The sequence below is a fragment of the Heterocephalus glaber genome, unplaced genomic scaffold, assembly GCF_053883595.1.
Source record: "Heterocephalus glaber isolate CG9 unplaced genomic scaffold, H.glaber_assembly_v1.0 deba00001481, whole genome shotgun sequence".
Classification (NCBI taxonomy): domain Eukaryota; kingdom Metazoa; phylum Chordata; class Mammalia; order Rodentia; family Bathyergidae; genus Heterocephalus; species Heterocephalus glaber.
This window is the reverse complement of record NW_028258317.1, coordinates 6,550,430-6,576,805: the sequence shown is the minus strand read 5'-3', so window position 1 is coordinate 6,576,805 and position 26,376 is coordinate 6,550,430. Positions and strand designations below refer to the sequence as shown.

General features: G+C 40.5%; 2 protein-coding genes across 3 annotated transcripts in view; one reads left to right on the top strand and one right to left on the bottom strand.

Moving 5' to 3' along the window:
- The window catches only part of Abca1 (ATP binding cassette subfamily A member 1), a 140,970-nt gene extending 133,254 nt beyond the window's left edge, over positions 1-7,716 (bottom strand). The window contains exon 1 of one of the 2 annotated variants that reach the window (XM_021261186.2): positions 7,411-7,716. The gene's annotated coding sequence lies outside the window, so the exon portion shown is untranslated. The remainder of the gene's footprint in view (positions 1-7,410) is intronic. The other variant, XM_004848191.3, reaches the window with a different exon arrangement.
- Slc44a1 (solute carrier family 44 member 1) overlaps positions 6,594-26,376 on the top strand; it is a 487,317-nt gene continuing 467,534 nt past the window's right edge. Inside the window, exon 1 of the mRNA XM_087184208.1 lies at positions 6,594-6,688. The gene's annotated coding sequence lies outside the window, so the exon portion shown is untranslated. The remainder of the gene's footprint in view (positions 6,689-26,376) is intronic.

Sequence of the window (26,376 nt, the reverse complement as noted above, 5' to 3'; positions counted from 1 at the left end):
TCCACCCCATTTCCTCCAGCATCTCTGTCATTTCTGATAAAAAATGTGGACCTTTTAATTTCTCCATCTCTTCATAGCTCTATCTACAATCTTCTTCAGTAGAATAATTTATTGGGTGGTCCTTGCTAAATGGTAAGCTACACACAGCAAACTACTGTGTCTCCATATATCATTCTCTTCAACACTGAGCCCAGGATGACCTAGAATCCTGTAAACATTTGTAGAATGAGGGCCCTTGCAGTAAAACCTCAAGGATGAGAAAAGCAGATTCATTACAGCCACAAATAAAGAGATTTCACTGAAAGAAAAGGTTCTGGTAGCTGAAAACTATGACAAAATTTCTAGCTTGTGTTCAAAGAAACACAAGTTCAAGTGGGAGAACATTTAATTTGATTTTCCTCATAGCTTCTCTAGTTTGTTGGGAAAGACTCCTTTTCATTAACTTCTTATAAGCAAGTCAGAATCTGGAACTGATCAAGCTGAGGCTCTAGAACCCCTGTGAACATGCCAGCTGATAAGGAAAGCTTCCCTACCACCTCAACCTGCGATACAAGACTTCCTGCACTGCTCAGGAGCTCTGAACTCTAAACCCAGACTAAGGCAAGACCTCACTTAAATAAGCCTGTTGACTCTGAATACAATTATTCCATCTTAACTCTTTATTCCCTTGACTTTTGCCAAACTGAGTCATCCCAAGACCCCTTTCCAAAAGCTCTTCTACTGGCCAACTCTGGAGGCAGTGCAAGCAGATGTCATATGTCTGAGACACCTCTGGTTCTGCAGTGCAGTGGGGGCCACTAACTAATAGGAAAATTTCAACCGGCTACCAGCCCCTGTCCTCCAAAACTTACAACTGAACTTCTCTAGAAAAACTAGAACAAACCACTTTGCTGACTGCCTCACGAAATTAAAAGAAGAAAGAGGAATAAGATCACAAGTTTGAATCCACGTATTTACCATTCCCAAAACAAAACCTTAAGGGGGTTAGACTTTTTTTCAATACTGGCAACATGAGCACTTTTATTTGAAATCTGAGAGGATCCTACAAAAGGAAATAGATTTGTTTTATTCAATATTAGCAAGATTCTCTATATTCCCTATTAAAAAGTACTATTGTCATTAAGATTCTCACAAACCAAATATTCTGGTGCCAAAGAAAAGTACTCTGGGAAAACTGAAACTAAATGATTGGGTGGGATTTCTGCTAGTCTCCTTTTTTCAACTGTGGCTTTACGGTGCCATTTAAAAATTCACACAACCAATATCCCAAGCAACAATGTCCTAGATGTCTACATCAGGTGACAGCCAGTGTCTCAAACGGAGCTCCGCCTGAAAACAGAGTATCCTACTCATCATCTCCACAGGCTCCTGGGGCACACCTATTCCCCTCAATGGAAGCCATGTGAACCAAGTGTCAGACAATTTCTATTTGTTCCACAGAAGAGAAAGCCATGCTGTGATCAATCATGTGAAATGTGACCGGTGTGAACTAGAAAATGGCTCTAATTCCACCAAATTTGCAAATTCTGCAACAAGACTGACAACTGAATAAACACTACTTGACCAAAGGCTTTCTTTATTTTGAACTCTAGGTCCTTACTACAATTAACACAATTATTAAAATAAAAAGATACATCCTGCCATGAGGTACAATTAAATGTTAACCAGCCAAAACTAGCAGGGATTGTATGCTTTTGCATGAAGCAACAGCGCTTAGGAGTCCCTCAACATTCAGGATTTCTATAGAGATGTCCTTCTCATTTGAACTTAAAACCAAAGAGCAATTTTTATTTAAGAGAGAAAAAAAGTTGCAGTTGAAAATCCCTTACAATTCAAATTGGTCCAGTAAACAGAATAAATAAACGAGACCAGTTTAATATTTAAGGATTCAATGTCTCTTCTAAGCTGAAAAAGATAGACTTTATAGACACAAATTCTTTTTTCTCTCCTAAAGGACAGTTAAGATGACTAAATTCTGGAAAGAAATCCTGGATTAAAGAGGTAACACACAATATTGATTTTTAGTTAATGACAGCTGGAGAGTGAATTCAGGCAAGGCCTTCTACCACTTTGGGCCCCAGAACAGAAAACAAGTCTGTACAATGAAAAGGCGAGAGTAGATGAACTCCCAAGGAAACTGCCTGGAACCTAAGTATCCAGCAGTCATGGAAAATCTGAAGCGCAGGAGAAATCACAACACTAAATCCCAACCTCACAAACATGTTTCCACTTCTTCACACATTTCTGATAGGGGTGCAAATAAGTACACTTCAGCAACTAGGATGTAAGTACTGATAGGAGCACAGGGGACAGAGAAGTGTTCCTTAAACATTCTAGGGAAGGTGCCGTGAAGGAGGAAGCATGAGAAATTCTGCTACAGTTTGGATCTTGAATGCCCACCAAAGGTCCATGGTTTCCAGCGTGGCACTAGTAGGAGGTGGTGGAACCTCTGGGAGCCAAGTCTGTGGGTCACAAAAGTGTGCTCACAAAGGGGACTATGGGACCCGGGCTCCTTCTTCTTTTTTCTCTCTGATCATGTGAGTGGTCTTGCCACACCACACACTATCAATGTGATGTGCTGCCTCACCACAGGCCAGAAGTAACAGTGCCAATGGGTCATAGACCAGAACTTCTAAAACTGTGAGCCAAAATAAACCTTCCCTCTTTGTAAGTTGATTATCTCTGGTATTCTATAATAGTGATGGAAAGCTTCTAACAAAAGTGTGGCAGGGTGTTAAAAACCACAGACTCGGGAATCAGCAAACACTAAGTCTGAATCCCTGGCTCTGCCATTAGCCAGTTATTTGAACCATGAACAAGTAACTTCTCTGTCAGATGAATCATCTGGAAAATGGGGCTAAAATAGACTCAATACTTCCTCACATGGAGGAGAGTTACACAAGATGAAAAAATGTGATACTCAGATGGGTTTAGGAATGGGCAGACAGTTTTAAGCACTGAATCACATAATGAGAAAATTTTGTTCCTTTAGCACTTCTTTAGCCTTTATAGAAATTTTATTACTTTAAGGAGAGTTTTTGTTTAGTCTTCTATTTGACACCTCTTTAACACTTGCTAATTTCCCTTTTTAACACAGTGAGAGCAAGTCTATGAGTTAGCAGTGTTTTTAAAAGGCAATAGTTATTTTACACACAAACTGCAGCAAAAGGAAATCTACTTTCATTTCAATTACTTTAAAATTACCATGTATTTTTAACAACTGATAACTGATTTTTAATTTGTAGGACTAGTACAGTACTAATTTTAAAAAATTCATTGATGATTACAAAAATGTAAATCAATGTAAATAACTGCAGCCATCTTAAATTTTGCCTGTCTCAGGTGAAATTAAATGAAATAAAGAGATAATGTGTAATAAATGAAATAAGACATCCTCATTTAACAACTGTGCAGGATACAACTCAACTCCCTTTCTTAAAAACTCTACAACCAGTATACTTACCCCAATTATGCCTCAGTTTCTCCATCTATAAAGATATAAACAGTACCCATCTCATGTGATTCTCATAAGAATGAACTGAATTATCACATATGACAACATCCAGCAGCAGTAAGTAAACAATTGTTTTACTGAGAAGTGTTTTCTAAGAGTTTATTTCTAATTTGTTACATCAATTGATAAGAAAAGTAGTTTCCCATGCTATTTCATTTTTATAATGCAGACTCTGAAACTGTATTGCTTCCAGAGAAATAAGCCTAAGAAAAGGCTCAATTTGATTTCTAGACAATAACAGTAATAACAGAAAAATAGCTTATTTCAAAAGATCCACAAACTAGGAATAGGCCAATTAAAGACTGCATTGTACTGTAACCAATAAAAAAATTCACCAAAGTTGAGATTAACAGCTGAACAGTTCTCTTCCCCTTTTCTTTTGTTCCTTATATTTTACAACTAAATACATCATTCATTCCACGTTCTATGCTGTACATCACACAATACTTTGAGATCACAGATTACTCAAACAATTGAAGCAATAATATCATTTGCATTTTAAAGCAAGTAAAAAAATTGGAATTCAGTAAATATTATTCTAGGTTCTTCCCATATGTTGTAATCCCAATGCAACCAAGGTCCCAACAGCTAAGGAGAATTTGGTAACAAGGGAAGTAGTTTCTGATAAGGACTACAGCTCATCAATGTTCAGAACATAGTGAGCATCCTCCAAAGTTGCCTGCTCACGCAGCTAAAATTGTACCAGCTCTTTGCTTGATGTGGAAGTTAATGAACTTGGGAACTGAGTTCAAATCTGCACTCTGCCAAGTGCAAGGCATGTGGCCAGGCACAAGCTAGCCTCTCAGATTCTTAATGTGTAAAACAGGGATAAGTCGGTTTGCTGTAATGTAGCACTTGAGAGGCATTTAGAACAGTACTTGGCACAGAGTGCCTCATAAGTTCCTATTACATAAATATTGCAATAACTCTGGCATTCATGGTTATTTCCTCTTGCAGATGTGAGGATGGTCTCGGCTTTCAGTGTAGGCCCTCTCTCAAGACAATTAAGTAAGGCAAGAATTCAGAACGATCTTTTAAAATTTGATGCTGGAGTAACTGACCGTAAGGGACACTGTAACTGCATTATTTCTTTACTATCTAGACAGAAAATAATGTATGTATCTAGGCTTAAGAGAGTCTTAGAAGTGCAAAGCAACATGCATTTTAGTATTTTGTAGATATCCAAAAAGCTCATAACTCAAAAGACTTTAAGGCAATGTCTACTAACTATCTCAGAAGCTAAAAATTAAAAATCACAAAGATCGAACAATTCGCACTCACTACAAAGGTAGTAAGCGTTCTGGTTTATGAAGAATAAGATCCCTATAAAAGCAAAATTTAAATGGAAAAACATTCCAAGCTCCCTCTATGTAGGGTAAGTACTAAAAAGGTAACAAAAAGCTGTGTTGCTGAGTTTCATTCGGTTTCATTCATTTTTAATAGTTTACATTGGAACTTCCTTGAACAGAAGTTGAAAACAACCAAGACTTAATTACCTTTTTCCAATCCCAGGCTAATGCACTGTCTCATCTGAACTGTAAACATGCTTTAAGCCAAAATGTGTTCAGGATCTATTACAGGCCTGCATTTAGATGCCAAGAGAAGTACTTAAGAGGGTTGAGATTTTAAATGCTCATCTGCAAAGAAGACAAACATACTACAGGTGTCCTAGTCACAGGTACATCATTCTGCCACCATAATGACTTTTAAAAAGGCACTGATGAATTACTCTAAGGTATTAATTCTTGTTTCATAAAGGGATTGTGGTTATCCATGAGGATAGAGACCCCTTTCTCTGTTCCCTGTATCACTTATTCTCAGGTAGATACTGATTTTCTCTGTGTATACAATGTTTTCCAAAAAAATCTTATCTTGAATTATTTTAATGGTTTATGGGAGCACTTGGGAAATAGGCTGACAGTGGAAGCTTTGTACTTGAAATTTATTATGCTATCACAAGAGGCTCTACTGAGGAATACGTTCCATGCTTTTACTCTTTCTTTGGTGTGGGAGAAGTTTCTCAAATGATACGAACAACAGAAAATCTCCACTATTTCTGTGGGAGATACGAAAACAATAGACTAAAGGGGGAGATGAGAAATGAGGTACATTTTTAGATGACATACAAGTTTTATTTGAAAAGATCAAAACTTGAGCCAAGGCAGCCAAGGCCTGTAATCCGTGCACTCTGACAGGCTGGGGCAGGATGCAAGTTTAAACTCAGCCTGGGCAATTTAGGGACTTAAGGAGACCCTGACTCAAAATTTCTAAAGAAAATAAAAGGTCTGAGGATGTGGCTCAGTGCAAAGGCCCTGGGTTCAGTCCTCTGTAAATGCACACACGGACACACGGAACAAACAAAAAAAACCCCTCATCTTGGGTCTCGGTTCCAAGCTATCATAAAAAAAAAAAAATTAAAACTCTGCTCTTGAACTTGAAGGAAAAAATTTTATCAGGTGATTTTTTGTTTGCTTGTTTGTTTTTTGTGGGAGGGGATGATTGTGCCATAGAGGAAAAGTGATATGCTGATTATCATCCCCATTAAAGTTATCTTAAATACTAAACCTGTCCTCTATTACACGAATCTATATACTACCTATTCCTTTGTGAAGTGTCACTGTGAAGTCTTTGGTTTTAAAAGCGGGTGGTACTGATGCTGCAAATGAAAGACCAATTACTTGTAGAACGCACACCTTTTTCTTTTAATTTTATTTCTTTCATTCTTTCTGAAAAGTGTTGAAAAAACAGGCACGGACACAACCGTGACACTTCGGATGCCCCCAGAACTTTCTTTCATCTAGCCCGGGATAGATGAAACCACAAGGGCTTTCTTCCGAGTCCCCAGGGTTCCTCCAAGGCTGCAACCACCGCTCCTCAACGGATTCACAGTGGGCTCGAACCGGCGCAGACCCCACTCCAGCCCCCGCCCATACGATACCTAAGTCACCCGGCCAGGAGGCGCTGCGGGCCAATCTCCAGAGGCACCGCAGCCCGAGCCCAGCCTCCACGGTTCCGGGCCGAGCCCAGCCCACGGCCGCGCTCCCAGTTCTGCGCCGCCCGCCGGGGTTACTCGCGGTCATTCCGCAGCACCACCTCGCCCTAGCTTTTCTACTCGTGCGCCCAGCCTGAGCTGCCCCGACCAGGGCAGCAAAGGGAAGGAAGATGGGGCAGGAGGTAAGGAGAAAAGGGTTTCCGCAGGCTCTCCTAAGTTTTCTGTCTTAATTTAAAGCATCAAAACTCGTTCCCTCTGCTGCACCAGCGCTACCGGGTCCGGGGAGCGCACGGACCCCCAAGTTAAACAAAGCCCCGAGGCCCTAAGCAAGCAGGAGCGTAACAGACCCCATTCGAGACACTTCCTACTCGAGTTCTTCGAGACCAAGGACGCGCCGTTCCAGTCTCTGGGTACACTGAGCAGATCCCCAGGTTAGAGCCCAACACAGACAAGTTTCTTAAGAAAGGAGTGGGGCCTCAGAGCTGGCGTTTGGCCGGGTGGGCGCTGGCTGACCCGAAGCCAGAGGGGTTTCCAGCCGGCTCAGCCGCTTCCAGACAAAGGGCAGCGCTTTGCGTGGGATCTGCCACTCTCCCCACCCCAGAAGCAGCGCCCCCAAAACCCCCAACCCCTCTGCGCCCAAAGTGCTGCGCCTGGGTCTCCAAGCCCACTGACGTACCCCAGGGTCCCTGGCCAGGCAACCCCTGAGTGCAGCAGCGCCGCGTCCCTGGGTCGCCACAGCTCGTCCTAGGACACCCTCTCCCATTACGCCGCCTCTGCCCCATTTGCGATGCAAGAGGTAGAAATGTGGGGGCTGGGACAAAAGTCCCCAAAACCTAGAGCTTCTCAAAGCCCCCTGGGCCCCAAAACAAAACAATGACACTCAAGTCACTGCAGAGCCTCTTACCTGTTTTCCTCTTTTGCGTTTGCGTTTCTTGCCCACCCCTTGACAAACCCTTCCAGGAAGGCGAGGAAAAAAGGGGGTGGGGGCGCAGGGAGCGAAGCGCCCCCGAGAAACTGGCTCTAGGTGCGTGGGTATCGCGGCGTCCCCTGCCCTCCCCTGCCCAGCTCGGGGACCAGAAGAGTGGGCTCGGCTCTGCAGGTCCCCCGGCCCCTCTCACTCTCCCTCGGAATCACTGGTTTTTGCCGCGACTAGTTCCTTTTATAGATTCGGCTGCGCTGAGCGCAGGGGTTACTATCGGTCAAAGCCTGTTCTCTCCCTCCGCCCCCGCCCCTTTCCCGGCCTCTGTTTATGTAGTTCAGTCACTCAGCAGAAAGCACGTGGAGCCGCGGCCCGCCCCTTAAACCAGCGACGCGGCGCGGCGGCGGCGGCGGGCGGGGCAAGGGAGGGGCGCGCGGGGCGGCTCGGCCTCCACGGCGCGGGTCCGCTTCCTCTGCCCTGGCCCTGACCTGCGGTCTTCGGCCGAGCGGGAAACTGGGCTTGAGAAGCGGCCAGGACTCGAGGTCGCGTTCCCGGGAGCCACGGCGCTAGTGGAAGCGGCTTCCTCTAAACTCCTGCTTTCCACTCAGATTTTTTCCCCTTTTTAAAATTTACTCAGCGTAAAGATTGGGTGGAGGGGAAAGGGCTGGAAGCTGACGTCCGGAGGGACGTGAGTCCTTCCATCTCTTCCTCCCAAAGACCTAGGTTGGAAGGAAGATGGGTAGGCTGAATAATATTTCCATAACAAACCTTGACTTTGCTTTTGAAGTGGGAGACCTGATGCTTTTGAGAGTCCTAGCCTGGGGCCCCATCCCCTTGAGAGGACCAATGAAGAGCATCATGCCCCTTTGGGAGAAGGAAGGCTGAAAAAGAAAAAAAAAAAAAAAAGATAATGTGGACAGAACCCTTTTTTTTTATGTGTATTTTAACTATATTAGTCAAGGTCCCAGTGAAAAAATACAAAGTGCTTTTCCCTGAGCTTGTATAGATTTCCAAACTGCAGCCAGACAGCCACCCATCATCTAAAATTAAAACCACCCAGTTTTCTGACTTCTTCCTTGGCTTTGGCTTTGGCAGTCAAATACAAGACTTCCCAAGACCAGGTACACACAACAGAGGTTCTGTTAACATTCAGGACAGACTGAGATGAGCCCCAAGCAGACCCTGGAAGTGCATCTGGGGTCCCCAAGGCAAGAAATTCTGAAGTCCTTGGTCTGTAAAATTCTGGGCAGCTTGGCACTTCTGTCCATGGACTGCCCTTAGATAAGGATGAAGTTTGAGAAGAGCCAGAGCTGAGCCTTCTGAGGCCAAGGTTTGGGAGAGGGTTCCTCTGGCCTCAGTCAAAGGTCTAGAGATTAGATTCTGGCATCAAACTGAACAAAAGTGAGCTTCACAGTGTAGGTAAACTCTTTCTGCCTCCATTTCTTCTTTAAGGAAAGAATATGCTCTTTGCCTCACAGGAGTTTTCTGAAAATTAATTTTGTTGGAACTTTGAGTTCCTTGGAAGAATGGCAACCTAAACAAGGTCTTATTAGCTATTAATATCATTTTCAGGTGCTGTCTATGACCTATAAAGCTTTTACCATGCCAAACTTAGAACCCCAAGACTAGTAAAGATTGACAAATAATTACTCTGACCTTCTGTATGCAAAGGAAAACTGGGGTGAAGGAGCTACCATTGCTAGTATGATTTTATTTTTATTTTTATTTTTTTCTCATCAATAATATTTAGTCATGTGAACAGCTTTACAAAAATGGTATCACTCAGTTTGCTTAGCACATACTCATTTACAGCTAATTTTGAATAGCACACTGTTACATATCTTAAGTGACTTGTGTTTCATGGAGAGTGATACGTCTTTAAAAACATGGGATATTTGGAAAATTAATGAACAGGATGAACTTTTTACATATCAGAATTCTAGCAACCTCTGCTTACTAAAACTGCTGATTTTGTTTTATATCTAGTCTTGTTATTATGTAATCATTACTGTTGATATCAGAAAATTCCCTAGGATGATCAAAAGTAATCAGCTGAGAGGAAATACTGCTATTCCCTGGTGTTTCACTAGCCTACCTACCATAGAGGCCCACAAATGCTAGTATGATTTTAGAGAGTGATTAGGTCTCCCTGACTCTCCGTTTCTTTCCCTGTTTTTCCCACATATTACAGTGTTTAAAATCCCTCCACCAAAATCATCCATTTTGGAATTTTGAGTGGTAGGGATTCTCAGAGCACTCCTATTAAGATAGTACTTTAGATTATTCCAATGGAGAATGAAAAACAGTAAGGCCTTATGCATGAGGTAAGACAAAGATGGGATCTTGGAAAATGTGGCAAGCCCGAGAAAGTGATAACCTCAAGATTAAGATAGTCTCTCACATTGTTCTAATGGGGAATGGGTGACAATAAGTCCTACACCCGTAAGACAAAGATGGAAAAAGGTGGTGAGCCCAAGAGAGTTGGACCCAGAGAGAGAACAGCCATCGATTCTAAATATGTAAGTCTACCATCCCTGGAGCCAAACTTAATGGAGTTTAACTGAGACTTACTGTGGTGCCAAGAATCCACTCACCCCACAGTGAATACATGAACACACTGCAGTGTTTGAAATGTTTTTTGATCTGCTCTATCTCTGTTGTCAGAAGAGCCTGAAAGCCCAAAGAGGCTCAATGTTTTCAGCCAGGTTACTGACACAGGGACATAAGTCTGTTGGTGCCCAGTAGCATACTCAGCAAGTGTGACAGCTTCATACTGGAAAAGTAGTGAATTTCAGAAGTTAGAGCCTAAGAGATTCCTCTCACAAGTTTCAGAGTGTCTAATTCTCTCCCCTCAGCCCTTGCATGTCATAGCCTGATTTGTTCCTGCATATGCTTCAGTGAGCTTTTGCCCAAGTCTTGATTCCTGCAACACCAACACAAAAAACTTGATAGGATGGATACTTTTCCAAAAAATACCAAGGCCCTTCTTTTTTGCTCTTGCTCTGGAGGAGCTGATTCCATAAATGTAGCCTGGGAAATTTGAGGTTCTATTCTGAGATGACCCTGGCATCTTCTAATTACAGAATCGACCTTCAGGCAGTTGTGACTTTAGAGACCTTGCTGTAACCATGAAGCTACAAAGTTCATTTTTATCATTCCATTAAGGCTTTTATATTAGGATGATCTAAAAGGCACCGCTTGGAGATTGCTTTGATACACATCTGTTAAATAGTCTTCATAAATGTACGTATATACATTATTTAAAATAGAAATAATTATCACCACCACACGTATGTATTTTGCTTGGTACCTACACATTGTTTGGTTGCTGGAAACTGGAGAAATAGAGTATTACAAGACATCAATGAAGAATAAAAAAGAAAATATACTAAAATGATTTTTCAATCTGAATTTCTTATGATTAAGAAGGTCAATTGGATGGACTCTCCAGAATTCCTGAAGAATAAGAAATTGTTCAACATTAAAACAAACAAATAGGGCCGAGGTTTTAGCTCAATGGTTCCGGCGCCTGCCTCGCAAGCAAGCGCAAGGTCCCAAGTTCGATCCCCGGTACCAAAAATAAAAAATAAAAAATAAAATAAATATGAGTAACAAAATACTTTTTTAAAAAACAAACAAACAAAAAATGTTAAACTATCTTTCAGCTAAGGAGAGATTAAAGGACCAACAATCGAAGTTTGAGTCAGTTTAATTCTAATGCATGATTAGACACAGAAACAAATCCTCAAGCAATCAGTGATCCAATAAAAAGTATAAGGAGCCACCATTTTATGTGGAATAGGCCATGTAGTACAGAGACTATAGGTTCAATTTAATAGGACCAATGTATCCTCTTCTATATTGAGTCCTATTAAAGCACAAGCCAGATTCAAAGCCATCATTACTTCTGATTTTAAGATGTCTATTCTGTTTGTAATTAAGATCACTGAGTTAGCCTAGACTGTAGACAGATATACATTCCCCTAAATTTCCAGTTGTTGAGTGAGTTGTAATTCTTTCTAAAGGCCACGCCTCCAGTCTTCCTTTCTTCAAGCTCTCCTTAACATCCAAACTACAGGAAAGATTTAATATCTATTCTTTGTCTTTCATTAGTCGCCCCACAGCTCTGCGTCTGTTTTGTTCAAATTCATTAGTGACTTCCATAAAGAGACAAAAAGGAAAGTGATTTCTTTGTTTTATTACAAACTATTTTTAATGTAGAAAAATACTGAGAAAAATATCTCAGGCTCAGACAGACTGCTTAATTAGTGATGCTGATGACCTCTTTTAAGTCCTTGGGCTATTTGATCTCTGGCATTTGACACTATTGACATCTTCCTTCCTGAAACTAGTTCTTGTTTTGAATTTCATGAATCTGATTGCTTTCTGATTCTTCTGCCTCTTTAACCACTCTTTCTGTTTTTTTGTTTTGTTTTGTTTGCTTTTTCCCTTTTCATTTTCTTTTGTGGTACTGGGGATTGAACACCGAGCCTTCCTGTGAGCTACATCCTCAGCCCTTTTATTTTTAAATTTTGTGACTTGGTCTTGCTAAATTTCTAAATTACCCAGGCTGGACTCAATTTTAAGATCTTCCTCAACTTCCCAGAGTATTGGGATTTCAGGTGTGTGCTATTGTGCCCCACCAGGTTTATTAAAAAAAATAGATATGTATGTATCCTTAATAGTGACTGTCTTCCTTTTATTTCCACATGTTCCCATGTTAAGCAATGTCATCTGCCGCATTGGCTCCATTTAAACCGTGTGCAGCCAGTCCTCCTCCTCCTGCTGCAGAGCTCCCTGATTGCTCCCTAATGCACCGAGTCTCCAGCTGGGCACCTTTTCCAGCTCCTCAGCAACTGACTTCCCTGCAGCAAGCTTGAACTCAACCAACAGCTTGAACATTTACAACATCGGAAATTTTAAACCAGGGCCTGCTTGCTTGCTTTTGCTTTTTCGTTCTTTCTTTCCTTCTTTGTTTTTGTTTTATTTTGATTTGCCTTTGTTTGGTTTCGTTTGATATTTTTGGAAAGCCACTTGTTAACATTTATTAGCACAAAATTTAGCAGGACATTCTTCAAATAATCCCCCCACACCTTCCTAAAAAAATCCACCAAATTTCTTATCCTCCCCTTTAAATCTCCATCTTTCATCTGCCTTTTAAAAAGTTTTTTTTAAATTCATCTAACAACCCAGCACCCAAACATTGATTGTGGGAAGTCATAGTCATTCTTGCTTGACTTATTTTTTTAATCTCAGTGTCTATTTTACTCTTCTCCTTTGAAAAAGCATCAAAATCGGATCCTTTGTACCTCCTCATATCTTTTAAATCTGTCCCAGCCATCCCCACTGCCTAAATCCAACCAGGTATCTGGCTGGCAGATCCTCCAAACTGCTGCTACCCTTCTGGTGTCTCCCCTATTTAATTTCTCTACTGCAATAGGCTGATTTTTATTTGGGAAAGGTGGGGCGAGAAACTAAGCAAATCAACACAGAAATGAAAACAATCTAATCATACTCCCCCCCCCAAAAAAAACTTCCTATGTTGTCTTTTGCTCACAACAAAAACATACATCCACATTTCCTTAAGAAGACCTATGAAACTCTTTGAAAACTGGACATTTGAAGGCCTTTGAAGCTAAATTGTATGCCCTGCTTCCTCCCCCATCCTACCCACCTTTGTCCTGCACACTTGCCATCTACTTTCCCTTGGCTTGCAAACCCTTTCTCATCTTCACCTGGGTCCTCCTATTGTACTGTTACTCAAGAAACAGGAGGCAAGAGAAACAGGAAGTAGAAGAGCTGTAGAAGCCACTTCCCTCATTAGATAGAAAACTGTGGGATAAAGGGTAGAAAAAGAAGAAAGAGAAATCTTTAAAGTGACCGGATCAATAGGCAAGTATGCGAACCCTCGAGTTATGATCAGCCTGACATACGAACAACTTGGGTTATGACTAGAATTTTAGTTTTAACATATAACCAAAGAAAGTCTTGAGTTAAGACCAGAATGCCAGCTGCTTGTGCTTCCAGATGGTCTGAGATACAGATTTAACCCGTAAAGAGTTCTGGAAGGAACATTATAACATCCTTTCCTGTGTGGGGCTAACAGAGAAATACTGAGCCATTGTCTTTCTAAGGACACTGAGATCTGCCTGATATTGGAGAGAGACTTTGAAGGCTGTGTAGAGAAGCCTGAGCTTTCATTGAGCAACTTGAGTTGCAATCAGCATTCGGGCATGAATTGAGTTTGTAACTCAAGGTCCACTGCATGTAATACTCCCCAATTCAGATCTATTATTAAGCATAACAATAGATTCACAAAGGGAAGTCAATAGCCTTAAATTTGAGAAGAAAATAATTGAACTGAAGAAATCAAGCATTGTTTTATTAGTACATGTTTGCAGTATATAATGTTTACATTTCTGGTATGGAATAGGTACATTTACATAATACATCTTAATTCCTTTTTTCATCCCTTTTCCCTCCCCTCTCCCTTGCTCTATCTCTTGATCCCTTTCCCCTTTGAGAAAGATCTAGCTCCCTACTTCCTATTATCTATCTTTTATTTTCCTCTTTATTTATAATTTGAGTTTCCCATATAAGCTGTGTCTGATTTATTTCATTTAACATTAGTCTCAAGGTGCATCCATTTTCCTACAAATGACAGGTTTGTCCTTATTTATGGCAGAGTAGTAACTCCATTGTGTATAAATACTACATTTCCTTTATCCATTCATCTGTTGATGGGCATACAGAGAAATCAAGCATATTATGATGTAAGTGGTAAGCCTGCATTTCTTTCCTTTTTCAGAGTACTTTTTTGACACTTAAGAATCCATATTCCTGGCTATATCTAGAATAAATTTCTCAGCCAGGAGCTTTCCTTTTCTGACATTTATTAACAAGAGATAAGTCATTTAAAAAAAAAAAAAAAGAAATCCTAAGAAATGTTCCAGATTATTTTGTCTTTAGTCTCCTAGATTGGCCTCTTTTCTCCCTTCATGACTTTCCCTTTGTTGTTCTCAGTGGCCCTGTGTTGTTCTGACCCATCCCTGTAGACCCTTCCTGGTTTCTTAAAAAATTGTCTCGATGGAAGAAATATTCACACCTCCTCAAAGGTCTCAAAGACCAGAATGTCCCTGGGTGTCGGGACTACGCCACAGCAGTGGGCCTTTATTTCCTTCTCTGTGGCCCTGCTTCTGGTGACTGATGTCCAGTGCATGCCGAGTCATTTCTTAGCTGGCTGCTTGTCCTGTTACGTGGATTTGTGGGGAATAGTCTTCATCTTGCTGGGCTCGCCACAGAGTTCACTCTGAAGCTGGTTCCCACTAGATCAGCTCTTGACCAGCTCCTTCACTCCCCAGAGTCCAGCAGAAACTCTGTGTATCTGTCTGCTAACAACTGGGCTTGGGCAGCTCTGTACATATGGCCTAAATGAGAAAAGAAAGCTAAATGGAGCTGGGTGCAGCAGTGTGTTCATACAATCCCAGCTACTTGGAAAGCTGAGGCAGGAGGATTTCAAGTTCCAGGCCAGCCTGGGCAATTTAACAAGTTGTACCCAAACTAATTATACTTGGAGAAATTTATCCTAAGCAAATATCCAAAACTATGATCAAAGATTTATGTTCAAGAATATTTGTCACAATATTGTTTATGAGTGAACATTTAAATATTTAATCAACTAATTGCATGAAAATTCTAAAATAAACTCTAGTAAGGTCATATAATGGAATATTATATTGCCTTAAAAATAAATAATGTCTTCCAAGAGTAGTCATATAGGAAACTGCTCATGGTAAATGTTACCTGGAAAAAGAAGGCTATACTTATGCATATATGAGTCACACTTAGTAAATCAATTATTAATATACTTATAGTCTTTTCATTGAACATAAGTGCATAGTAAAGACTAGGAGGATCCCACCTACCTTTCAGCAGCAATTTTCTGTGGGTGGAGATTATGAGTAAATTTTTCATACCTGTTTATATTTTTCAAAATTTCTGGGGATAAGCATGTGCTATTTTAACTATGAAAAATACTTCATAAATAAGTAGGAGGAAGAGAGGGTTTACAACTATAGTAAAGACAAACCATAAAGTACCACATGGAAACAGCAAATTCTGACATATTTTAAAAGCATGTGTACACAGTAACAAAAAACAGAAGAGAATTTACAGAGATAAAAATGGCTTGACAGGTAGAACTCTTTGGTGGGTGGATTTGTGGAATGTAAAAATAAAAGAAGATTTTAAATCTACCCAAGGGTTTCACTACTAAGTGAAAAGTGCTATGTGTTTAAACCTCCTTACTTAGCTAGTCTTCTGATTTATCCTTCACATCTGTAGAACACATCTGGATGTCCTTGGGCATGTTATTCCACATCTCTAGACCTCTGTTTATTCATCTGTCACAAAGAGGCTACAGCAGAACCTACCATACAAATACTGTGGGTATTTGATAAGTTAGTGCTTGGAACTATGGTTGGCATATGACAGCTCTTATTATTAATAAGACAATGAATGACAGCTCTTATTATTATTGTCTATTATTATTATTACCTCAAACAATAAAATCTTCAAGAGCCAGGCATGATGGCACATGCCTGTAATCCCAGCACTCAGGAGGCTGAGCCAGGAGGACTGCCATGAGTTAGAGGCCAGCCTGGACTACACAGTGAGACCCTGTTTCAAAAAAAAAAATCTTCAAAATCCATTAATAACTTATCATTATTCCTTCCCCCCAAAACCGTCAATCTTTAGATTTTTAAACTGATGTTTTCAGTTTAATTTACCATTATGAACTACTCACCAGGCTGGAGATCAAATACAGTCCTATCTCTTAAATTTTTATTTAATCACTCAAATACCTCTATCAGCAAGAAGTTCAGGGTCTTTCTCTTGAGAAACCCACCACCACCACCAAATTTCCTAAAATCCCTGTAGTTCATGAGATCTAGAGAGGTCAGTCTGTTCACTGCCAGACTCCATAGTTTTAATGATCAATTATGTTGTCACCATGACACAACCGCACGGTTAGAACTGGTCCCACAATACCCCACATGCCCTTGTCCACTGTCAGAATTACAACCATCCTCAGAACAGCCTTCGCCATTACCTGTTCCTAGTCTCCCAAAGTTCATGCACATTAGTTTCTATCAGAAGTTGCACACTAGAGGCCACATCAGCTCTTTGACACGTTTTGCCCTGAAGAGTGTTAGTATTTTATGTGAAAGAGGCAACAAGGCCCAGAAATGTCACACACAAATCTTTTGTTTCTCATTTCTACTAAAAAGGTGGAAAATCTGACCACACGAGTCTTAGTCTCACATTGCAACAAGTGGCTGGTACTGACACAAGGCTCTGTCTAGATGGAGCGTGCTCTTCCACTCCCTACTCTTCCACTTCCACTCTGTTTTTCTTAATCACACTGCCTTACTCTTTTGCTAAGTGTCTGACCTCTGTAGGCTTCTGACTTAGTGGCCCCTTGGCCTAGAAGTGCTTAAGGGGATGAGGTGGAGGGCAGGTGTGAGAGCACATTCTGCACTGTGAGAACACGTTGAGAGAAATGCCTGGACATGTGAGGGAGGTGGGCAGTTAGTTAACTTAGATCTTGCTGAAGTTAAGCCCAGCTGAGAATGGCTATACCGTATACCATTCACGATTGAAACTGAACGACCTTGAGTCACAAAGCACTGATCGCCATTTCTACTGCTAACAAAAACAAGAACACCACCTCCAAAAGCTCACCCTTCACCAGTATCAAAGGCCTAGTCAAATCAGCAGGGAAGAGTCAGGAAGGTCAGAAGCAGCTCTCTCTTTCGGTCACTAAAAAATGAGACCAAAGAAAACATCCAAATGTATAAGAGCCTGAAGTTGAATCTCAGCCCCTTTGTTTATTGAACTGAAACCTGGAGAAAAACAAAAGGAGCCAGATGAAAACAGCACTCTACTGAGGGGCCCACAAAAAGGCAGAGCTGGAGAGGCAATAGATAAGAAAAACTTGTGGGCAGCTGAGGAGACAAAAACATTCCCAAAAGAATCTTCAGTATGTAGGCAAGAGAGAATTTTTAGTGACCTAAGACTTGATAGGATAATGGCAATTATTTCTTCTACAGACAATTTTGTCACCTTGTATTTCTGACTAGTATGTCATATAAAATACAATACAATGAAAATTAAATTTGTAGTTTCAGATTCTTTATTTTCTTAAAATGATGCAAAGGCAAACAGAAGTGTGAAACTGAGATTTCAAAGAAACTGTAGTGTCATAGTAATTTGATTCTAAAAACAGATGCTTGACAAGAAGTTATATTTAAATCAGCCATTAATCTATCAGGACAAAATTTCTAAATGTAGTAATAGATAACCTTTCCATTTCACCCTCCTGGATACCATATACATAAAATTGTACTTCGTATTGGATAAAGCACACTATTTGGTTTTTAACCACATAAACATTTGGAGGTTATTTTTCTTCAGCCCAAAAGAATTTTAAATATCAAAGGCAATTCCTCAGAAATATGGAAGATGTTTATAACCCACACATATTGGAGGATGCAAAGTTAAACAGCAGAAATATCATTGTTGGGCTCAGCAGTCATAGAAATATGTAGCTAACTGCTCTTTTTTATAGTATATTTTAGTAGGAAACTTGGAGAGGGGTACATGATTTTTGAATAAATCTATTTTGACTTGCGAGTGTTTTAACATGGTCTAAAATTCAAGCCTTCAAACTTTGCATGGGCTTTTGTAAAAGATGAAAATAAATTTTAAGTATATACAGTTAATACATACTCATACTCAAATGTTCGGACCCTAACAAAGTAGAAAAATTAAAAAGCTATAATAAGGCACAAAGAAGAAAATGAGAATCATTACAAGGCCCTTGCCCAGAGATTACTTCTGTCAGTGTTTCTGATGTACTTCTTTTAAAGTTACTTTCTATGAGTAAATATATATATATGGACACATCCCCATTTTAAAAACAAGTCATACCATATATACTCTTGGCAAACTATATTTTTCACTATATAACATATCATGGAGATGTTCCATGTAAATAAAATGTAGATTTTACCATGATTTTAAATAGATACATAACATCCCTCTGTGCATATGTATTATAACGTGAAAGCAAATCCCTACACTTAGACATGTAGTTTGTATCTCTTTTCTTATAATCAAAAAATATAGCCACGATCATTTTTGTACTAAGATCCCTTTAAATATTTTTGCAAGTTAGATTGCTAAGTAGTAGAGGAGACAAACTGATATTTTGATACATATAGCTAAAATGTTCTCCATGAAAGTTTTTAGCAGGGCCTGGGATTTAGCTCAGTGGTTTTACCACATGCCTCGCAAGCACAAGGACATGAGTTCAATTCCTGGTACAAAAAAAAAAAAGTTTGTAGCAATCAGTAATCTCATGAACAATCTATGAGAGATCCTCGTTTTGTTTTCTTTTAATTATCATAAAGGAAAATTGCCTTTTTTGGATATACAGTTCTATTGATCTCTATATATGTGAACATCTATATAGATTTGTGTTACACTACCATAATCAGGATACAGAATAGTTTCATCTCCCAAAAAAATTCCTTTATGCTAATCCTTTCACATGCCCTCCCACATACTTAATCCCCTGGTAATCTCTGATCTGTTCTCCATAATATTGTCTTTTCAAGAAAAAAAGTCACACATACACAAGTGAAATTGTACAATATGAAAACTTTGGGAAAACTTTTGGCTTCTTTCACTGAGTGTAATGCTTTTGGAATTCACCCAAATTGTTGCATGTACCAATATTTATAGGTATTTATCATCATATGGTTATACCAGTTTGTTCATAAATTCGCCCACTGAAGATTTGTTTGATCCCCAAGCACTAGAGATCAAACTTCATCACCACTACCATCCCTGCCTTAGTACTGGAGATGGAATTCAGGTCTTCACACATGGCAGGCAGGTGCTCTAGTGCTAAACTCTATCCCCAGGCCGGGTTTTGGCAGTTATGAATAGTTTCTATAAACATTCACATAAAAATTTTTTGCATGTGCATAAATATAGATTTCCATATTTTTAGTGTAAAAGCTCAGAAGTGTGATTACTGGGTCATATGGTAAGTACATGTTTAACTTTACAAGAAACTGCCAAACTTTTCCAGGGTAGTTGTACCACTTTGTATTTACATTAGCTTTATCTGAGAACTCCAGCTGCTACACACCCTTCTTAGAACTTCATATTTTTAGTATTTTTCACTTTACCCATTCTAATAAATATGCAGGCATGAGTATGACTGGTTTTCATCCCTTTATCAATATTCTTATCTTTACATTACATGGAGTTAATTTATTATTCTTTTGATTCATATTTTATTAGTAAGATTAAACATCTTTTCATGCACATGTTTATGCATTGTTTAATACAATGTTTATCATCTTCTTCTTTTAAAGCTTTTGTTAAACCAAATGTTTAACTCTTCACTATAACATATGTTGTAAATATTTTTCCCAGATTGCCAATTTTGATTGCTCTATAAATCTTTTCCTTCAGGGTTTCTGTCTTTGATCTTCACAGATTCCATCTCCATTTCAAGATTATAGAAATATTCGACCAAATTTCTTCAGGGACTTGCATAAATAATTAAACATTCAACTTTATTACCAGTTGCCTTTGCCCCAGCCCAGTGAGGAGAGACTAAGAAAGGGGTTAACGGTCAGAGAGTTCAACTGCTTTCACTGTCTGATAAAGAAGATTTTTTAAAATCATGTTTCCCTATCAGTAGGCATTATTTTATACACCACATCAAAAGGTTTTAGAGATGCAGAGTCAAAAAGCCAACTTCTTCCATGAGTAGGGAGGTCCATGCCTTGTGGGAAGGATGGGGGTGAGGGTTGAGAGAGACTTCAATCTCTTTTCCTCAAAGAGGAAGAAAATGTCCTTTTCCAAAAGCAGAAGTTAATTGCTGGAGGCCCTGATTTAAATGCCACGCATCCCAGAGAATAGAGTTAGAGAGAAGTGGTGCTAATGCAGAGCTAAGCGGACGCTGTCCCCAAAGTGATCTTTGGGATAAAAGTAGAGGCAGAGGACTTGATGACTGGGGCCAGTGTTGGGGGAGAGCAAGGGAAACAAACTATAGCAGAAGAGAGAAACATATGAACAAGCAAGAGAGTAAGCAGTATAAAGGAAAAGGACACAGTAAAGAAACATTACAAGTGAGAAAGCCATCTGGAAGGACACTCAACAAACTAAATGACTGAATATTAATTCATTGTACCAGATGGTGTGGCCAATGGGAAGAAGGAGGAAGGAGAAAAGAAGTTGCAGACCTGAGGCACTGACCCAGGTATCCTTAACTGGGTCAGCAACAGTTCAGGGACAGATTAGAGCTATACCCTTAGCAAAGGTAAGATTTGTTAATTAGTTGTAATGGTAACTCTTTAGACAACCAACTAATGAGTTAGCTATATGTTATAAGTAAATTATTCCCACACTTATCCCGTTTTTAAAGACTTTGTTTCAGAACCCCAGATGCTTGTTAGTTCGTTCAAAAATTCCAAATTCGTAACATATCCAGGAGAAGAATAACAAACACATCCTCTTACAAGCTCTTCCCACACCCTGCCTACCTGGTAGAATGGAAAGGGAGGATTCCATGATCAACCTTGAAAATGAGACTGTAACCTGTGTATGGGTTTTATTACAAGCATAACTACCTTTAGAGTGGTTACTTATTTTTATAAAGTATCAACAATTTATATGAACAAGCCAAAATGGGGAAAAAAATTAAAGGAAATTATCAGGATAATTAAAGCCTAAAATAAAGTTATTTACCATAAGCTTGAAGACAGAATTTCTGAATGTCTATCATTATCTGATGATGGTAGCAATTGCTCTGGATATTTTTTAAGTAAACATTTATATTTATATCAGCTATGTGTTATACCCTGCTCTAAAGCCAACCCATCTTTGAAAGAGCTCACAGAGCTTAGAGGAGAAAGAGAAGGAGAATCCAGTATTTTGTGGGAAAAAAAATCTATGATGAAGCTATAAGCCTGGCATTGAAGCAAAAATGAGTAACAACACAGACTTAAAGGTCTAAAAAAGTTTCAAAAAGGAGCTGCCAATTGAGTGGAGTTTAGAAGGCTGAGGCTTTCCCCAGACTTAGAAGAGCTTTCCAAGAAGGAAAGGTCTAACTGCACAGGTAGTCAAAGTAAGGTGGGTGCAGGGAAGGTTACTTGCTGCAGCTGGAGCTCAGTAAAACTGCTCATTGGGAAACGGTGACAAATGAAGCACTGAGGAGCCAGGCCAGGGGCTTGGATTCACCATGTCCCCTCCACTTCTCATTAGCCTGAAATGTCCCTATAGTAAAGAGGCACTTTGTTCATGTGTCCTGTGAATGGAAGCATCCTTACCCTTGAGGCAGTTGAGTGGTTCAGTGTGAACAATCTAAAACCATATGGTCTACTTTCAGATCCCACCCTTTACCCTCAAGTAGCTGAATGATCTGTTACTTACCATCACTATGCCTCAGTTTTTTCACTTATAAAATGAAGATAATAAAAATACCTGCCCCATAGGTTCATAGTAAGGATTGAGTTAATATATGTAGAAGTACTTGGAACATAGCTGAGAGTCAGCAATCAATAAATACTAGATCTTATTTTATTGGATATTAGAATATTCCAAAATTAACAATATGCTTTTAAAAGTTTCTTTTCGTCATGTGCTTTCCCACTGGCTCTCTGATTTGGTCACAAGTCATTTTTGTTTTGTTTTCTCTGTCCCTCCACTGCAGGACAGCATCCTTCCTTAAAAATTATTTCTGATACAGAGCAGCGTGTTGCTATTGTCAGGCAGGCCTTGTGTGATCTCCATCCAGCCTGGCTACTAATCACAACTGAGTAAAGAGTTCACAGCCAGTTCAGCTGTGCCACCCAGGACATAGCCTGGGCAGAAGTCTTGGCCCAGGGCTCCAAAACAGGACAGGCTGGAAGTAGACTTTTCATTCTAGAAAGCAAGACACCATGATAGCACATTCCATTTGAAGGCATTCCCTTTAACTTTCTGCAAAAAGCAACTTGCCAACTCTGTGGGTAGTAAACATAATAAAGAGATGTCAGTTAGAAAGCCTGGGGGGAGAAATCAGAGACCAGGCAGGGAATAAGTACACAGCTGCAATGAGACACTGTAGAGTTTCTTCCACACTAACCACTAATGGCTGCAGATCATTGCCAACTTGGCAAATTTGTTCATAGTCACATTTGTGATTTAGAATGAACTCTACAAAGGTATGGTGGAGCAAGGACAAGAAAACACCAATTCAGAAGTTGTGTCTTACACATTTAAGGTAAAGTCCCTGCTAGGTTTACATCTAGAATGTCCCCCAAAAGGCTCATGTGTTGAGAGGTGGGGCTTTTGGAAGGTGATTGGATCATGGGGGCACTGTACTCATCAGTGGATTCATCCACTGAATTATTCGGAGCTGAGTATCTGCTAGGAGGTAAGGCCTGGTTGGAGGCAGGTCGCTAAAGGCATGACTTGGAGGGTGTGTCTCCCTCTTCATCCTATGTTGCCTGACCACCATGGGATGAACAGCTTTCCTCCACCCAGGCCCTTGTATCATGCCGTTTCTACCTTGGAGCCTTTTTACCATGGACTGAAACTTCTGAAACTGTGAGCCAAAATAAGCTTCTCCTCCCTTAGGTTGTGGGTGGTGCTCACTTGGGCAGCACACATACTTTAAATTGTGGGTGCCAAGTATTGTGTCTCAAGAACAAGGAAAGTGACTGAGAACACTCATGATATGGACACTCCTTTGGTTCCATAGTGTCTGGCCACAAGTGGGCATTTCATCCAAGACAGTCATTGCCAAAAAAGAAAGATGATCTCAGGCACATAGGTCACCACAGAACTCAGAGCAGGAGAAAATTAATAATGGCACATTCTTTAAGTTTCAGAATTTCCCAAAGCATTTCCTAGTGAAAGAAATCTGGTTACCTTGGAATTAAAAAGAATCTTTGCTCTCATCTTTTCCAATGAGGACATACACAAGATGAGGGAAACTGAGGCCCAGAGAAGCCAAGTGGCTTGCCCAAGGATATTGCAGTGACAGAGACAGAGCCCCAGACATTTGACTGCAAGGCTTTCTGCACAAGAGGACAATTAAGCATTCAGACACGGAAAGCTTCAAGCAAACAGCTCCTAGCTGACCACCCCAGGTCTCATCTGCCTGCACCTACAGTTTAGGTCACATGATCAAAATCTTTTATACTTTGTCAGATCTGTGCCACTACTTCGTCATTTTGGAATTTCTCCCTTTCCCAAGTTTCCCCTGTTCATGGTCTGTGGTTTTTTCCTGTTTAGGGACTGTCTTCAGCCCGAAGCCCCTTGTGGCAGGTGCAGACTCTTCATTAGGCCACCAGCCATGCCCTGAATATAGTGTGGCTCTGCTGGATCTCCCTGATTCACTACCAAGAACTGCACATTTCTGCTCACTGATCTCTAAGCCAGAATGAGCATGGTGGTCTAGGGATAGAGGCTGGGCTTGGGACAGAAAAGGAGCACACAAGACATGTGTCTTCCACTGAGTTCTTTGGGCACTGTGGTTCTGAAGCAGGACTGTGCAAGACTCCTTAGTCTTTCCTGAGTACAGATCCTCTTTTCCTTGCCCTGGTGCCAATCCTGCAGGGACTCACAACTAAACCCCAAGCCATAAGACTCACTAAGAGGAAGGTTTGAAGCAACTATCTAAACCATGCATGCCTCCCTGTCATTTCAGGGAGAAAAGGAGAGGAGTCTTTATCTCTTCTTACACCTCCCCAAATGGATCTATGAGAAAACATGTGTGTGCCATACATGCATGCACAGATACTCACATACACACACAGCAGTACGGGCAATAACACCTAGCATCTGCTTCCCCAGTTACCAAAAATATAATAACTCACATGTATGTGTTTGAATTTGTTCAAAGAAATCTTTAGAATGAACTAATCACCTAAGCCTGAGTACCAGAAGCATTCAAGCCCCAGCGCATAGAGAAGATAAATCTTTACAGCCATTGGAACTATATTATAAAGAGAAGATATGCTTCTATAGATCTCCAGGTTGTATATTGGGGCTGGGAGGGAATCATTTCTAAGCAGGAGCTGCCTTACATTGGGTCACCCTGGAGGCAGAAGCTGAGAATAGAATTGGGTGTAGGTAGGATAACTGAAAGCCAATCCCAGGATGCACAATGAAGAAGCAGAGATAAGAAAAGAAGAATAACTAGTAGAAGGCTTTGCTTTGGTCTGAATGTGCCCCCCCCCACCCCGTTCCTGTGTTGGAAATTTAATCTCAAGTGCAAAAGTGTTGGGAGATAGGGCCTCTGGAGGGTGTGTAGGTCATCATGAATGGACTAACATCATTACAAGAGTCCGGTCCCTTTTCACTCCTCTGTCCCTTCCCTTCTGCCATATGAGGACAATATTCCTCCTCCCCTCTCCAGAGGATACAGGAGCATGGTCCTATCTTGGAAGAGAGATACAGCCCTCACGGGACAACCAAATCTGCTGGCTACTTGATCATGGACTTCCCAACCTCTAGAACCGTGAGACATAAATGACCATTGTTTATAAGTTAACTAGTGTCAAGTATTTTTGATAGTAGCACAAATGAACTAATACAGATATGTTAATATGTAGGTTATTCACTGTGGGATACTGGGCTCAGTCTTGCTGGAGACCCTCTCAGAAACTATGAGAAGCTTGCCTTAGAATTGAAACCAGGACTACTGTGGAGTAAGGCTCGTAGGGAACACAATTTAAGAAAACACTCACCCTCATGGTGAGCCACATTTAGGTCATGCTAAGGCATTTAGACCGGTTCAGAATCATTCCACAGGAGGATGGGAAGACTGGAACACTTATCATTGACTTTTATCTCCTTTTGGTTGATAGTTATTCCCTACCCTAAGGCTGCTACTGCGCTGACTTCTCAGGTGAGCCTGTTTGAGGCCCTGCAAGTGCCTCAAAGTGTGAAGAAGCAGATCTCTTAATATCTCTGATCTGTCATTTTCTTTCCACCCCACGACCACTGCCTTAACCCACTTCATCATCATCTCTCAGCTGGATCACTCTAACAGCCTTTTAAATGGTCTTTGCTGCTAGTCTTACCCCTATACCTCCTCCTCCTCAGTTCTTCACTCTATACCCTAATATATTTTTATAAAATGCAAATCCTATCTATCCTTTCCTGTTTAAAATACTTCAATATCTCCTCTATAGTGGTTCAAAGGCCTTTCATAGCCCAGGCTTCAGACTCTTACCTTTTTGCTCTTTCTCGTATTCTAAATTTGGTTCTAGAAAATTAGCTGCTCTGCTGTTAACTGGTATAATGGTTTATATCTAGAGGTTCCCTCAAAGCCTCATGCACTCATAGGCAGGGCTGTGGGGAGGTGATAGAATCGTGGGGGTGTGATAATCATTGTGGGTTAATCCACTGCTGAGATGATAGCTGACTTGCTCTTGGGAGGTAGGATCTGGATGAAAGAGGTGAGACACTGGGGGCATGGAAGGGTTTATATTCTCTCTCTCTCCTCTCTCTCCAGCTATCATGCCATGAAGGTACTTTTCCTGTATTATGCCATCTTGTCTTGGAGCCAGCCTACTATGGACTGACACCTCTACAAACTATGAGCTAAAATAAACCTTTCCTCTTTTGAGTTGGGGTGTCAGGTATTGTGCCTCAGTGACAAGAAAGTAACTAAGACAATTGGCTTGGTCCTTTCCTACTTTCTTCTATATGTGCAGTGCTTCTCACTATGCTGCCCCCATTCTCCTGGCTAAGCGCAATTCACTTTGTGGAAATTAGATTACATATAATTTCTTTTTTTAAAAAAAAAACCCTTTTCAGATCCCCCCCCATTGTATTAGGTGTTAATCCTAGGCTCTACTGAAGCTCCATGGCTTA